The following is a 16,767-nucleotide window of genomic DNA, read 5'->3' on the forward strand; positions in this document are numbered from 1 at the left end:
ATGGCTCTTGGTTGGCTGCAGGGAGTTGCAGGCTGAGGCCCTGAGGCAAGGGCAAAGAGGGTTCTGGGGCCGTGGGGAAGTGGCCCAGGGAGCTCTACAGAGGCATCAGAGGGGATGCAGCAAGTGGCGGCCATCTACAGGGTCCGTGGGCTGGGACCCAGAATAGTGGGTGGGCCTGGGTCCCTACCACCATCACTAAGAAAGTAGCCAGATAATTGACTGCAGTTGTCACTGAGGGAAGTGGCTGGACAGTGGACTGCAGTTCCCCTGGAAGTGGGGAGAACAGAGCATGACATGGCTGGAGAGCTGTCATGAAGAGGACACCATGGTCTTGGGAGTGATATGGGTCCTGGAGCAGAAGTGATGGCAGCGAGACACCACCAGAAGAGGGTGCACTGGCTAGCAGAACTAATCCCTGGGACAGCCAGCAGGAGGCGCCACAGCGGTGAGTGAGCCCCATCACACAGTCTAAACAGACAAGACACAGAGTGGGAGGGGAAACAATCACACAGAGAAGTGAAGTGACTTGCCCAGGGCAACACAACAAGTCAGTGGCAGAGCCAGCAATACACTTCTTGCATAAGGTTTGCTTAGGTATAAAGAAAAATGTCTTATTTTAACAAGTCTATTTCTTTATCACGTAGTCATTAAAAATAAAACTCAGGTCTCCTGCCTCCATAGGTGCATGTCTAATCCATTAGACCACAGGGCCACTCATGCAAGCTGCCACACCTCTCCATACTTCCAGTTCTCCTCCTGTCAAAGGGGAGTAATAAGGAAGATGAATGGGAAAGACAGTTCACCGGACAGACTCAGGGACCAGTTCTCAGACCATTAACACCACAGAATATGTGTGAGCTATCCAATGGAGTCAGCCGTGTGGTGGACATTTGGACAGGGCAATGAGGAGTCAGTGCTACAGCAGCCACCAGCAGGAACGATCACGTGCATGTGGAGTTGCCAGAATCACATACTGTGACCAATCTGTTGCACAAGCTGAAGGAGATTCTAGATGAGGACCTGACCGGCTCTTTCTGGGTTTGCAGCCTCAGACAATGAGGCCACAGTGTGTGCGCAGTGTAGGACTGAAAACTGAAATGCCGATTAACTGTCACTTGCTTGAGGGCCAGTGTGAGCTTGGCTTGGCAATCTGGAGAGCTGTGTTCTGACATGGCTTTGCTCTATGGCCCTGGAAAAGTCACACAGGCTGTTCAGTGGGACTGCTCACTTGCAGGCTTTCTACTCAACACGAGTACAGGTTGCAGAATTGGGCCCTGATCATTTTTTTTGTTCCTCTGCTTCTCTATCAGTAACATGTGAAAATTAATATTTATTTCCTCACTTCACAACAGTGCTGTAAGGCTTAATTTGTTACTGTGTGCACACTGCTTTGAACTGTACAGTGCTACTGGTATAGCAGGATAATTAATATTAGATGCCTCCTGTTGTTTGAAGGAGCAGAGAGCAGCTCTGCATCCTCCTTTGTACCCTAATTCTGCGCTTATCCATGGTGCCCAGTTGGAGAGTCTTGGAGTATGTAAGAGTGGAGAAATGGGATGGATTGGGGTAGATTTGGCAAAAGTATTTTGTGCAAAGAAGATTTACAAAGAAAAGGAGAGCAGGCTCACAGCCCAGTCTGCAATAATAGGCTCAGCTGGAGGGAATGGCTGGTAGTTCAACTAGTAGGTTTGACATATTTTAGTCTTCCTGGAGCCACTGGTTCAAAACCAGGCAGGGTTACTCAGCCCTTCATCCTCAAGATAGAGAAACTGATTTCTATGTACTTTACTATGCAGATCTTTCAGGCAAGACTTACAAACTGAAGGCCTCTCTTCTCTGGATAGTAATGAGTAATGATGCATTTTGTAAGTGAGATTGTAGTTGGCGGTCATTGTAAAAAGTTTCCCCTCCCCAGGATTAAACTTGATTTGTTCTTATTAATTTTAGCACCGCATGTCTCATGTAACCAGAAATAATGAATGCCCTGATCCTGCAAAACTTTAGGGATTGTCTAGGTAGCGAATTGCAATGTAGATTCACACCCCAGTTTGCCATGCACTAACTCGCCATCTCGACAAACCCTTACAGAGATGGTTAACATTAAGCACATGGGTAGGGTTACCATTCGTCCGGATTCCCCCGGACATGTCCGGCTTTTTGAGCTAAAAATAGCGTCCGGGGGGAATTTGTAAATGTCCGGACTTCCCCTGCAGAGCGCGCACGGCTAACAGGGCAGCCGGCCGGATGGTGCCACTTACATGGGGCTCCGACAGCCAGAGAGAGCCCCTCCTCCCCCCTGCAGCAGAAATCACTCCCTCCCTGCATTCGCAGATCGCCTCTGGCAGTCTGGAGCTCCTCCCCCGCTCCTCCTCCACTGCTGCCCAGCGTGCCGGGACGAGCGTGCCGGGACGAACGGCTCAGGCCGTTCTTGAGCAAGTTCACAGAGACGTTAGGCGAAGGCCAACAACAAGGGGGCCAGGAGGTCAGAGAAGGGGCAGGGAGGTTTTGGAGGGGGCAGTCAAGAGACGGGGGGGTCGGGAGTTCAGGGGGGGGCTTTCTGGGGGGGGTGGATAAGGTTTTGGGCAGTCAGGGTATGGGTAGGGTCCTGGGGGGCAGTTAGGGTGGGGGGGGGGTCTTAGGAGGGGGCAGTTAGGGGACAAGGAACAGGGAGGCTTAGGTAGGGGGTGGGGTTCTGGAGGGCAGTTAGGAGCAGGGGTCCCAGGAGGGGGCAGTCAGGGGACAAGGAGCGGGGGGGGGGGTTGGGAGTTCTGGGGGCGGGGCTGTCAGGGGGCAGGGCTGTCAGGGGGCAGGAGTGGGGAGAGGGATCGGAGCAGTCAGGGGACAGGGAGCAGAGGGGTTTAGATGGGTCGGGAGTTCTGGGGGGGGGGCTGTCAGGGGGTGGGGAGTGGTTGGATGGGGCGTGGGAGTCCCAGGGGTCTGTCTGGGGGTGGGGGTGTGGATAAGGGTTGGGGCAGTCAGGATACAGATAGGGGGTACGGTCCTAGGGGGCCAGTTAGGATGGGGGGAGGGTCTCAGGAGGAGGCAGTCAGGGGACAAGGAGCAGGGGGAGGGTTGGGAGTTCTGAGGGGGGTGGAAAGTGGGAGGGGCAGGGCTAGGGCAGCACGGGGGCGGGGCTAGGGCGGGGCTCCTCCCATCCTCTTTTTTGCTTGCTGAAATATGGTAACCCTACACATGGGAGAAGTGCCATTAATTTAAGCTCTTGAAATTAGGTACATTCTTAAATTCTTTGTTGAATCGGAATCCAAATGAGTAACTTTACTCAGGTTTTTAGTGACTCTGAAATCAGTGGGACTACTCTCATGAGTAAAGTTACTCTCATAGGTATGTGTTTGCAGGACAAGGCCTAAATGATCCTTTGTAAACCAAAAATATTCTGCATTTAATGAAAATTCCCCTGGAAGCAAAAGAGTATGAAATATAATTGTCATGAAATTTTGTTTCTAGGTAGATGTTGACATGAACTAGGGAACAGGCTTGTTTGAACTTTATGGCCTTCTTATTCAATTTTTATCATTTTTAGAAATCTCAATAGGGTTCAGTTGCATTAATCTAACAGTGGGGGAACTTTCCTGTGGCCAAAATAATTCCACAAATGCAGATGCTAATATAAAGATGTGTAACATATTGATCTAAAATATCTGTCGATATTGCAGTTGGTACTTTTATTAAAATTTTTATTAACTTCCCGTTTATGCAAATATAGGTCAATTCTTGCCTTTTTATAAAGCACAGTGGGAAAAAGCAATGAAATAAATACTATCGGAGCCAAAACATTTCTCGTATAGGGAAAACAAACAAACAAATTTGAAAGCTAGAAAAGAAAAACTTCAGACCATCAGTCAAGCCAGAAGAAGGTTGTTTATTTAAATAATCAAGTAAAACAAGATGAATTTAGGACTATTTAAGTGAGTAAATCACTTGTACAGTGTTTGTTTTTGCAGATATTCATATTCATCCCTGGTGCAGATTTGATATTTCTGATGCAGTTACACCAGGGATGAGTATGGCTTATCCTTTCTTTACATGGCCAAACTGCTTTTTCCAGCATAGCTTTTTTACATGAGAAATATTTTGGATCAGATAAGAGCTATGCTGATGTACCAATTGATATTATGTTAATGAATAGTTAGATAAATGCTCTAGCAAATTTGCATATAATGAACATGACCATAACCCTTCGTTGAAGTGCAGGTCCCTGTATGGCTGCCCAGATAATAGACCCTTTCCATATCAACCGTGCAACCAAGCAGAGAGGAAAAGCAGGTTCTGTAAGTTCTCTTTCACCCAGTCAACAAAACTACCATTGTGACTGCAGAGGTATCGAGTAGTTACTAGTATGGGAGTGATTATCCAAATGCAGTTATGCAATGTTGGTATGGGAGTGACGACCTGTACTAAGTCTATGGGGTATGTCTACACTGCAACTAGACATCTGCGGCTGGCCCATGCCAGCTGACTCGGGCTAAGGAGCTGTGTAATTGCAATGCAGACATTCAGTCTCGGGCTGCAGCCTGAGCTCTGGGATCTTCCCATCTCCGAGGATCCTAGAACTCCAGCCCAAGCACAAACGTCTACACCACAATAAAACAGCCCCATAGCCCGAGTCAGCTGGCACAGGCCAGCTGTGGGCATCTAATTGCAGTGTAGACATACCTTGTGTGTGATCAGCGTAAACGAGATGTTTCCAAAAGCCTGAGCAGACTCAGACGGCACTGAGTGCTCACACAGTTAATAAAAAATGCTGTGCCTTTGCTTCTGGCAAACTTGACTCCTGAATACTTATTGATTAGGGCTGGTCTAAAATTTTCTGCCCAAACTGGTTTTCTATGGAAAAGTGGGTTTTCAACTAAACACTTTTTGCAAAAAAAAAAAAAAAAAAAGTGCCTGTTGTCCATGGAAAATATTGACTTTTTGTTTAAAACAAAAACAAACAAACCCACACCCAAAACCCAATATATTTTGATTTGGAAATGCCTCCTGGGAGTTACACTTTGAGTGACTCATGTTCTCATTCTCTTTATGGGCTGGGCTCGACTCACATCGTGTACTTGGGGTAGCTTGCCAAGGTGGGAAGAGTGTGGTGCATCAGGGGAGATGTAGTCCAGCCAGAGATCCAGCCTACAGAGGCTCACACCCTAAAACCTTCCCAGCAAACGGAAACCAAAATGGTTCAGCTTTGACAAAAGAGCATATTTTGCTGAAATTTAATTTTGGCAAAAATATTCCAACCAGCTCTATTAATGCTTTTAAAAAAAGAAGAATTTGGTGCCAATCTATATGTATTTACCAGATATTTATTATAAGGATGGTACATAACTATACATAAATATCTTTGCCTTGTTCAAGAACCTTTTCTGTCCTCATCAGACGCAAATATATATAACCTTAAGAGTGGCAATTATTTCACGAGGTAATGGATACAAGATGTTTTGCATTAGAACCATATGCAAGTGTATAAACAAAAGCAAATGTACAGTGATAACATGTCATTGACCCAGGGCCCTCAAATTCCATGGAAGTAGTTGGGTTTAATAGTTAGAATGTGGTACTAGGAGTCAATTGTCCTGGTTTCTAGTCCTAGCTCTGCTTTTTCCTTGCTCATTGGTTTTAGACAAGACATTGCACCTCTCCATGCCTCATGTTACACATCCATAAAATAGCTAGAATGGATATTATCGTTTCCAGTGGCAGAGTGAGGCTAAATTGGGGTGCAGCTTGGTCTGGAGGAATGATTTATAGGTTTGAAAGTTAAAAAGTCCTGACTTCTAATCCCAACTCTGGCATTTTCTTCATGTATGGCCCTGGGCAAAGCACTTCACCTCAGTTTCCCCAAATGGAAAACAAGGATAATACTTATTTACCTTACAGGGGTTTGTTGAGGATTACTCAGAAAGGCCTGTATGGTCCTTTGACTAGCTAAAAGTGCAATAATGAGTGCTAATTATATTAACGTTTGTAAAGTACTTTGAGCTGCTCCTATGATCAGTATTACTGTATATAAGTACTAATGTTACTTAATGAGCACATTTTACAGAAGGGTTCTCTTGTGATTCTTCAAACCTTACTAAAATTAATGTGGTAATGTCTATGGTATGACTAGATCCTGCTAAATCTTATTTGCCCCATCTATAGTTGTAATGTATTGGAGAATTTAATGCTAGCTTGTGCGTTAATTTCTGAGGGCAATTCAAGGGGTTGGTGCCGATCTGGTTTCTGAATCCCTGATAATTAAGAGGCTGCTCCCCTCTATGCTTTACATCAAAATATGAGCTCTAACACATTGCTTGTGGTTCCATTACCCAGGTTTAAATGGAAGGGGGCTGGTGGCAGGGTATTGTTGGTAAGAGATCCTCAACTGTCATTTTAATGTTATTGATAAATATGCCTAGATATTGTGCTATGGTTGGTGCTGCATAAAGCCAAGTAAATAAATAAAATAATACTTAGAATTTAAAGAGCACTATACACTTTTAAAGGGCTTTACAATCATGAACTAATTAACCCTGGAACTTCCTGCTCAGACACAATGCAGAGGAACTGCCCCATTATATTTCAGATTGGATGATCATGTATGTACTAGCTGTTGAGATGCCTGACATAAGTAATAGTTAATAATAGCTGCAAGAAAAAAGCAATTTAGAAAGGGATAACCTACAGCGAATGCACTAGTGGAAGGCGCTCAGATACTAGGGTAATGAGCATGGTATAGAAACCTGTAGAGTAGAACAGAATAATGTTACTTTTGGTTGTCCGTCTAACCCAGAGGTGGGCAAACTTTTTGGCCCGAGGGCCATATCTGGGTATGGAAATTGTATGGCGGGCCATGAATGCTCACGAAATTGGGGTTGGGGTGCAGGAGGGGGTGAGAGCTCTGACTGGAAGTGTGGGCTCTGGGGTGGGGCTGGGGATGAGGTGTTTGGGGTGTAGGAGGGTGCTCCAGGCTGGGATTGAGTGGTTTGGAGGGCAGGAGGGGGATCAGGGCTGGGACAGGGGGTTGTGGTGCAGGAGGGGCTCAGGGGTACAGGCTCTGGCAGCACTTACCTCAAGCAGCTCCTGGAAGCAGCAGCATGTGCACCCCCCCCCCCAGCTCCTATGCGGAGGCATGGCCAGGCGGCTCTGTGCGCTGCTCTGTCTGCAGGCACTGCCCCTGTAGCTCCCATTGGCCGCAGTTCCCGGCCAATGGGAGCTGCGGGGCCGGCACTTGGGGCAGGGGCAGCGTGTGGAGCCCCTTGGCTGCTCCTATGTGTAGTAGCTGGAGGGGAGACACGCTGCTGCTTCCAGGAGCCACGCGGAGCTGCAGTATGCATGGAGTGGCCCCCCAACCCCGCTCCCTGGCTGGAGCGTGGGAGCGGGGAAAGCCCCAGACCCCTCTCCCCAGTGGGAACTCGAGGGCTGGATTAAATCGGCTGGTGGGCCAGATGTGGCCCCAGGACTGTAATTTGCCCACCCCTGGTCTTACCTATCTGAAAATGGAAGGAAGTTACACAGTGGGCTGGCTTTTGCCACTAGGCTCTTCTGAGGAGCTTTCCTTTTAAGACCCTCATCCTGCAAAAAGATCTACAAGGACAGAACCTTAGGATCATGTGGAGTCCAGTTGATTTTGGTGGGAGCCCATGAATGCTAATCTTGGCTAGAGATAACTTAAGTGGGGTTCTGGAAGTTGGCCCAGCTGCAGACAGGTTGCCTTAGAGGCTCTCTGAGAGCAAGCCTGGTGTAAAGATAGAACTGTCTGGAAGCAAAGAGCTGTAGGAATTGACCATGACTGAGATCTGAAATCTGCATGAAAGCAGACAAAATTCTCCAGAGGTACAATTTTGACATACTGGAAGCACTCTGTTTTCATTGTGGATGGAAACACTGGAACCACAAACAAGAGCAATCAATTGGCATGAACACTTTTGTTCTCATAACAGATGGTGTTTGAGTGTATAATCATTAATTTTTAATAGTGTAAATATTAGATCTAGTGGAAGAACATCCCCATAGAAGGGAGATCTTAGAGGAGAATCAAAATTATAAAATTCTGCTAAGATCATAACTCCCTTGCATGTAATATTAACAGTGGGCCAAATCCTCAGCTGGTAGAGGTCAGCATAGCTTTCCATGGAGGTATGATGATTTCCTGCAGCTGAGGATCTGACCAGTATCCCAGTGCACTTGAACTCCATCTGGAGGCAGACAGAGGCAGACACACAAAACAATTTTAGGTTTATGACAAATGAAGTTCACAAAAAAATGTAAGCCAATAAAGTTCTGAAGATCCCACTGAGACTTTGAATAAAACTCCATTAGCATTATTTGAAGTATTTACAGCATTGTAAATTGTTTTCTAACTACACAGATATCATAATTAACACTTACCTAACGCTGTTTCTATTCAAAGGGCTACACAAACATTAACTAATTAATCAGCATCCAGGAAAACCCTCAGTCTTCTGAAGGACTTTTATTGTGTTAAGGCTGTCAGTGCAGGGAATCCTGATTGGCTGTTCAGATTTCCTCACTGAGGAACATTCCATTATTATTTATTTAAATGACACTCATGCCAAAAGGCCCAAACTGAGACTCCATTGTACTAGGTACTGTACAAACACATAGCCAGAGACAATCCCTGCCCTCAAAGAGCTTACAGTCAAAATAGACAAGACGGACAAAGGATGGGAGAGGAAACAGAAAGGTGAAGTTACTTGCTCGAGGTCACACAGCAGGGCAGCAGCAGAGCTGGAAACAGAACCCGGTGTTCTGACCCCCAGCCCAATGCCCTACCAACTAGAGCACTAGACTACTCTAAAACTAAAGCCATAAACGAAACAGCACTAGCGCCACGATTAAAAATAGATCAATGATTTGTAATAAACAAACACCCTCGACACAGCAGTAGTATTGCCATTAGCTTTGCTTTGCAATTCTCCTACCCAAGCCTCCACTTCGCGTGGGCTGGTTGATGCCTGCTGTCTGCGTGAAGCCTTTGAAGTGAACGGGCTAAGGCTGCTAAGAACAGCTCAGAGGAAAAATGGCAGCATTAAATATTTGAAAAGACGTTTCTATTCCCCTCGCAGCTCAGTTTTGGCTGAGCTTTGTGAGCAGAATAGTAAGGGGAGGTTTTTGTTGTTTTTTAAATGCCGTTTTGTCTCTTATGTTCCTTGTTTGTCACGAGGAGATTAGATGTGGGGTGTGTCCACCTGCACAATGCACGGGCTGCCCTGTGGATGTGCAGCCCACAGTGGGGAGATGTACTGTCCTGAGAACTTGGGCCAGCTTGTGCCCCTTTCCCGCAGGTCTATGCCCAGAGAAGGCCCTACATGGTTACTACCACTATACCCTCCCATCATCAGTCTCAGTGCCGCCTTCAAATACACACATCCATCTGGTGGCACAATTCACCCAAACTGGAAATAACAGAACTGCCTTAAGTGTCTCTCTTGCATTGATTCCTTGGAAACTCCCAGATGTCCCTTATCTGTGGGCAGAATTTGGCCTTATAAAATCATGAAAAGTAATGTGCATTACTCAACATTAGGGCCAAATTCTGCTTTCAGTCATGCCAGTACAAATATAAGTAACTCCAGTGATTTTAAATGGAGTTACTCCAGATTTGAGCTAGTGTGACTAAAGAATTTGGCTCTTAGTGGCCAGAAAATATACACTAACCTATTTCACAGAGAAATGCTTACCTTAGTGAACATCACTGTTAAATTGTTGTTGTACACTACAAAAGCTATAATCTAGCTATATAGGGGCATAAATTCTCAATTTAAAGTTCACACCAATGAATTTAATGATGTTCACACCTATAAACAACACAAAGTTTGGGCCTACGTGTTTCTAATGTACAGATCACAGTGGCATGCATCATAATATCCAAATGTTTTTTTTTTAAAGTAAAGGCAAATGAAACATATATGTTTATACTAAAGATTAATTCTCAGCAGATTTAATTAAATAAAATTTTAGGATTTCAAGTTCAGGGATTCAGAGCAACAATTAAGTGACTTATCCAGCACAATACAAACAGTTCTTATTTTGCACTAGAATATATAACATAAAGAAGAGATTGATTGGCACAAGCCTTGTAATTCCAGTATGTACACAGTAATATAAAAGGTCCATCTGAATGTTTGTTATGCGTTTTACTTGTATCCTCTGAAAAAAATAAGAGTTTAGAGAGTATTTTAACCTTTGCATTTTAATAAACTGAATGAGAACTCAGTGATGTGAATATTCATGTAGACCATTTTGTAGTACATGGTCTGTCAGTCAAACGCATCTCTTTCTTTACTGAATGCGGGGGCGGGGGGAAGCTAGCTCCATACGTTATGAACCAGTAAATATTAAGGAAAGATGAATCAGTAATTTTGTTAAGAGGATTTCACTCTGATCATGTTTAGTAGTAGATAGAAAAAAAACCCCACTAGATTATCTTGGAATAAAACAGACACAAAGACTATTCAGTTATAATATTGCTGATAAAACACTCTGCCACGGGCAACTTGTATGCAAAAGTTCCTCCATTCCTAATGTGTGGTGGTTTGTTTTTTTTTCAACATCTACAAATTATTTTTGACTTAGCCAAGCAGGGAGCCTACTTTCAACCCTCAATTGGAAAATCATGGAAGCTTTATCAAGTCTTCCACCTGCATCTCTTTTTAGCATCACAGTTCTTTATTCTCTAAAGGATGAAAAACCCTGGCATATAAAAACTTTGTTAAGCTGTCACTGTCAATAGAGTTAAAAAAAATAATGGTTGACAAAGAAGAAACAAATTGCATCTTCAAATAAGTTTCCTTCAAGCTATTGTTAAAAGCTATAACCTCTGATGTTAACTAAATTTAACCCATACTGACCCTCATTGTGCCCCTTAACCTCTTCTTTATTCTGCTTCCTGTGGCTGCTGAAGAAAACTGGCCCAGTCATTGGAAAAGAGTTCTCTGTTGCACACAAAGGCTCAGCCTAGCTGCTAGTCTGTCAGGAGGCACAGAATAGACTGAGAGGTCAGCACCTGTGCTGAGAAGCAGGTGACAGTGAAATGCCTGGATCATTCTAGGGCAAGTTGTAATAGTTTCTACCCTTCAAATATCACACTGTAGTTTAGGGTATTCAAGGCAGTGAAGTTCACGTTTTCTTTGTGAATGCAGACTTTAAACAAATTAATCCATTGCTGTTCAACTGACTGTAAAATTAGTAGATTTACTGTTGCAAAAAAAAAAAAAAAAAGAGAGAGAGAGCTTTCACTTCTACTTTAATAAGGTCACGGATGTGTCCTAGGCTGCCAACAAAGCAGCTTTTAAAATCTTCGCAGCTGAACCCAGCAACTTGCAACCCAGCAACTTGCAGCTGCAGAACAATGTCTCAGATGTACAGTGGAAAGTCCTCGCCATACAGTCAAGATGTAAAACTAGACATTTTAAAAAACCTGCTACATGGGGAAGTTTTAACTTTAATTGTATTTCACCCTGGGGACTCACAGGCTTGTTTTATGGTTAACATTCTAATATATTCAGTCAGCCTTTCTTTTCACTGAGTATAAGCAGTCCTTTGCCGGGATTCAGTAAATCAGTATAAGCGACGTAATGGCAGGGCATGCATCTTCAAAAGATTTTTTTTTTAAATTCATAGAAAAGACAGATTTTCAAAAACAAAACAAAACTTTAGCCTGTTTCAACTGGATTCTTGCATTATGTGTGGGGGCTCAGTTAGAAGTTATTGTTTATCACTTGCTGGTTTGTAAAAATGTAATTGCCTTTTCTTGTTAGAAAAGAGAAATGGAAATGTGTGTACGAAGTACCTTTCAAAGCCTAGGGATAGAAAGTTAATGAATGAATTACTGTAGTCTCTAGGAATCAGTAAATGTATGCATTGAGAATTTTTGCATCATTTGGATGTCTGTATGTACTAAAACTGTGTGTTTTAAAAGATACGTAAAGTTCTATCCTGTTCTCTCCCTTTGGTGCGAGGGAGTTTTTCAAATGAGTTGCCTGACAGAGCCATATACAAAGACTGAGATGAATGTTGGTAGTAAGAGTACTTATCATTTATTCATAGATCTCAACACACTGTACAAAGGAGTATAGCATCTTTATCCCCATTCTGCAAATGGGAAGCCTGAGGCACAGAGAGCTATTGGGAACTGCAGGTGCTCAGCTCCTCTGAAAATGAGTACACTTCTATTTAGGTGACTAAATATGGATTTAGGAGCATAACTGTAGACACCCAGATTTGAAAATTTTGCCCTATAATTCTTAGCTAATATTGTTTGGAAAATAGAAAAAGTTGCATAAACAGATATTTCCAATACAGTGTGGGTTTGAGTTCTACTTACCTCTTGTCCAATTCCAGGCCTAATGGCTGCTTGGAAAAACTTCTGTTCCTGAATTAGGTGTTCATGGTATTAATCCTCTGGGAATTCTGCACCACTGCGCAATGCAGAATTTTACAGAAATTAATGTTGTCCATGCAGAAATTCTTTTCCCCTACAGAAATGGGCTGCAGAGATGTTGGCCGCCACTAGGGGCTGCTGGACCCGGCAGAGCCCAGCTCACAAATAGAAGACAAGGCCCAGAGGAGTGGGAGGGAACTGGAGGGTTCCCAGCATGCCCTGAAGGACGGAGGCGGCAGCGCACAGGATACTCCATGCAAGCCTGGGATCGAGCATCAGGCTGTTTCTCCCTCTGAATCCCTGGGCTCTGGGGAGTAGAGTGTGAGTGTATCTGGGCCGGGTGGGGCCCTGCAGCTGGCTTCTGGGGGGGTAAGGGATGTGAATGTCTGTGCTGGGGGCCGCAGCTGGGCTCTGGGGGGCAGGGGTGTGTGTGTCTGGGCCAGGGGAGGTTCCGCAGCTGGCCTCTGGGGGGCAGAGGATGTGAGTTCTGGACTGGGGGGGCTGCAGCTGGACTCTGGGGGGGGAGGGGGTTTGAGTGTCTGGCCCCCCAGCTGGGCTCTGGGGAGGAGGGGGCAGAGAAACAGGAACTGGGTTGTTGTAGGGGTTTCTTTAACTCTACTCCAGTGTGTTCCCTGCTGTGCTCAACAAGCTGTTTCCTCCCAGCTTGTTAGCTTGATTGCTTTGTTTACTTTATTTGCAAATATACTTTCATTGTCTATGACTTACAAAGCTTGACCCAGACAGGTAAATCCATATTCCTTTGTCTAAGGCAGGCTTGCCTCAAAAACATATTTTAAGATCATATTTCCAGCACACATACATAACTTTTTAAACACAACCAGTACATATATCATGCAAAGATATTCATGACCAGCATGTCACCAGTTTTTTATGCGATACCTTACAATACACTGTTTGGCTAAATAGTCTTACAACAGTGTGTTGAGTGTGCGCTTTGCTAGTTGGCATAAAGTGGCTCTTAGATTCACAAATAAACTATCATCATGACTATTTCATCAAGTGCTAGCAGCAGCATGCTGCTTTACAACCAAGGAGATGGACAAAATAGATCAGACACATCTGACCTGAACTCTGACCTGGGGGAAAAGTCCTCCCCAACCTCACATATGGAGACCATTTAGACCTTCAGCATGTGACCAAGAACCAGCCAGTCAAGTACCTTAGAGAGAGAATGCGCACTGCCGCAATAAAAACAAACAAACAGAAAACAGCCCTTCCTCACCCCTGTAGGTGGTCGGCCACAACCCTGAAGCATGAACTTTTAGGAATATAAGATGTTGTCAAGGCTGCTTCCCCACTCTGAACTTTAGGGTACAAATGTGGGGGCCCGCATGAAAACTTCTAAGCTTAACTACCAGCTTAGATCTGGTCCGCTGCCACCATCCCAAAGCTAATTCCCTTCCCTGGGAAGCCTTGAGAAACTTTTCACCAATTCCCTGGTGAATACAGATCCAAACCCCTTGGATCTTAAAACAAGGAGAAATTAACCATCCCCCCTCCTTCCTCCCACAAACTCCTGGTGGATCAAGATCCAACCCCCTTGGATCTAAAAACAAGGAAAAATCAATCAGGTTCTTAAAAAGAAGACTTTTAATTAAAGAAAAAGGTAAAAATCATCTCTGTAAAATCAGGATGGAAAATAACTTTACAGGGTAATCAAACTTAAAGAGCTCAGAGGACCCCCCTCTAGCCTTAGGTTCAAAGTACAGCAAACAGAGGTAAACACTCTAGTAAAAGGTACATTTACAAGTTGAGAAAACAAAGGTAAACTAACACACCTTGCCTGGCTGTTTACTTACAAGTTTGAAATATGAGAGACTTGTTCAGAAAGATGTGGAGAGCCTGGATTGATGTCTGGTCCCTCTTAGTCCCAAGAGCGAACCACCCCCAAAACAAAGAGCACAAACAAAAACCTTCCCCCCCCCCCCCAGATTTGAAAGTATCTTGTCCCCTTATTGGTCCTTTGGGTCAGGTGTCAGCCAGGTTACCTGAGCTTCTTAACCCTTTACAGGTAAAAGGATTTTGGAGTCTCTGGCCAGGAGGGATTTTATAGTACTGTACACAGGAGAGCTGTTACCCTTCCCTTTATAGTTATGACAGACGTAAACTGGAAGTGAGCCCCAGGGCTGCTGAGCCCTGCCCCCTACCATTACAAGAAACCCTGTCATACAACTGCACTCATGAATTTGTCCAGTTTTCTTTTAAAACTAATTAAGTTGTTTGCCCCTACAACTCCTATTGGCAGGCTGTCCCAGAACCTCAGCCCTCTGATGGTTAGAAACCTTCTTCTAATTTCCAGTCTGAATTTCTTCATGGTTTACATCCATTTGTTCCTGTGCCAGCATTGTCCTCTAGCTTAAATAATTCTTCATCCTCCCTGCTATTTAACGCCCCCCTCCCCCAATGAATTTATAGAGAACAATCTTATCACCTCTCAGCCTTCTTTTTGTTAGACTAAACAAACCAAGCTCTTCCAGTCCCCTCTCATAAGACAGGCCAGGTAGGAGCTGTGCATAGTTTGATATATGGAACAAATATGGCAGGAACTGTCCCAAGACCAATCTATATCACACAGAAGTCCAGGAAAAACTAATTGCCTGCATTAAGTAATAAGTAGAAATAACCATGAAAAAGCTGCATAAGTACATTTTCTTCTGGGTTATGTATTGTCAAATGGACACGTTGGGCTTTTGTTGAGTAACTTGTCTGAATGATAATCACTTATTTTATTTATCAGTATTAAATAGTGTGCTAAGCATCTACTAATACAGATAACAGCCACAGGTCCCAACCTTTCAGAGCACTTGGCTGCTTTGTACCACTTCAGCAGTGTAAAGCAGAACCTAATGTCAGCAGGCCCAGCCACTTAAGGATCTCTTTAGTCTAAGGAATCCTCAGGTAGCATACAGTCACCACCACAGCTCCTACTGCACAACACTCGCAGTCATGCAGCGGGCAGGGATGGGGCACCCCAGCATCAGAGTGAGCCTCAGCAGCCAGGGGGCCACTGGCAGCCAACACGAGCCAGTACTGCCTTTGACCTGCTCCAGCTTTCATTGGGGTATGTGCTGGAACCAAAGGCCTCAAGATGGGGGGAACATAAAGGTGGCTAAAAGCCGCCTTTGTGCCTGATCCTGGACCTGCCCCCAAAGAATCATAGAATATCAGGGTTGGAAGGGACCTCAGGAGGTTATCTAGTCCAACCCCCTGCTCAAAGCAGGACCAATTCCCAGCCAGGGCTTTGTCAAGCCTGACCTTAAAAACCTCTAAGGAAGGAGATTCCACCACCTCCCTAGGTAACCCATTCCAGTGCTTCACCACCCTTCTAGTTAAAAAGTTTTTCCTAATATCCAACCTAAACCTCCCCAACTGCAACTTGAGACCATTACTCCTTGTTCTGTCATCAGGTACCACTGAGAACAGTCTAGATCCATCCTCTTTGGAACCCCTCTCAGGTAGTTGAAAGCAGCTATCAAATCCCCCCTCATTCTTCTCTTCTGCAGACTAAACAATCCCAGTTCCCTCAGCCTCTCCTCATAAGTCATGTGCTCCAGCCCCCTAATCATTTTTGTTGCCCTCCGCTGGACTCTTTCCAATTTTTCCACATCCTTCTTGTAGTGTGGGGCCCAAAACTGGACACAGTACTCCAGATGAGGCCTCACCAATGTCGAATAGAGGAGAACGATCACGTCCCTCGATCTGCTGGCAATGCCCCTACTTATACAGCCCAGAATGCCGTTAGCCTTCTTGGCAACAAGGGCACACTGTTGACTCATATCCAGCTTCTCGTCCACTGTAACCCCTAGGTCCTTTTCTGCAGAACTGCTTCCTAGCCATTCGGTCCCTAGTCTGTAACAGTGCATGGGATTCTTCCGTCCTAAGTGCAGGACTCTGCACTTGTCCTTGTTGAACCTCATCAGGTTTCTTTTGGCCCAATCCTCTAATTTGTCTAGGTCCCTCTGTATCCTGTCCCTACCCTCCAGCGTATCTACCACTCCTCCCAGTTTAGTGTCATCTGCAAACTTGCTGAGAGTGCAGTCCACGCCATCCTCCAGATCATTAATGAAGATATTGAACAAAACCGGCCCCAGGACCGACCCCTGGGGCACTCCACTTGAAACCGGCTGCCAACTAGACATGGAGCCATTGATCACTACCCGTTGAGCCCGACGATCTAGCCAGCTTTCTATCCACCTTATAGTCCATTCATCCAGCCCATACTTCTTTAACTTGCTGGCACGAATACTGCGGGAGACTGTATCAAAAGCTTTGCTAAAGTCAAGGAATAACACATCCACTGCTTTCCCCTCATCCACAGACCCAGTTATTTCCTCATAGAAGGCAATTAG

Source organism: Emys orbicularis, chromosome 1, assembly GCF_028017835.1.
Source record: "Emys orbicularis isolate rEmyOrb1 chromosome 1, rEmyOrb1.hap1, whole genome shotgun sequence".
Lineage (NCBI taxonomy): Eukaryota > Metazoa > Chordata > Testudines > Emydidae > Emys > Emys orbicularis.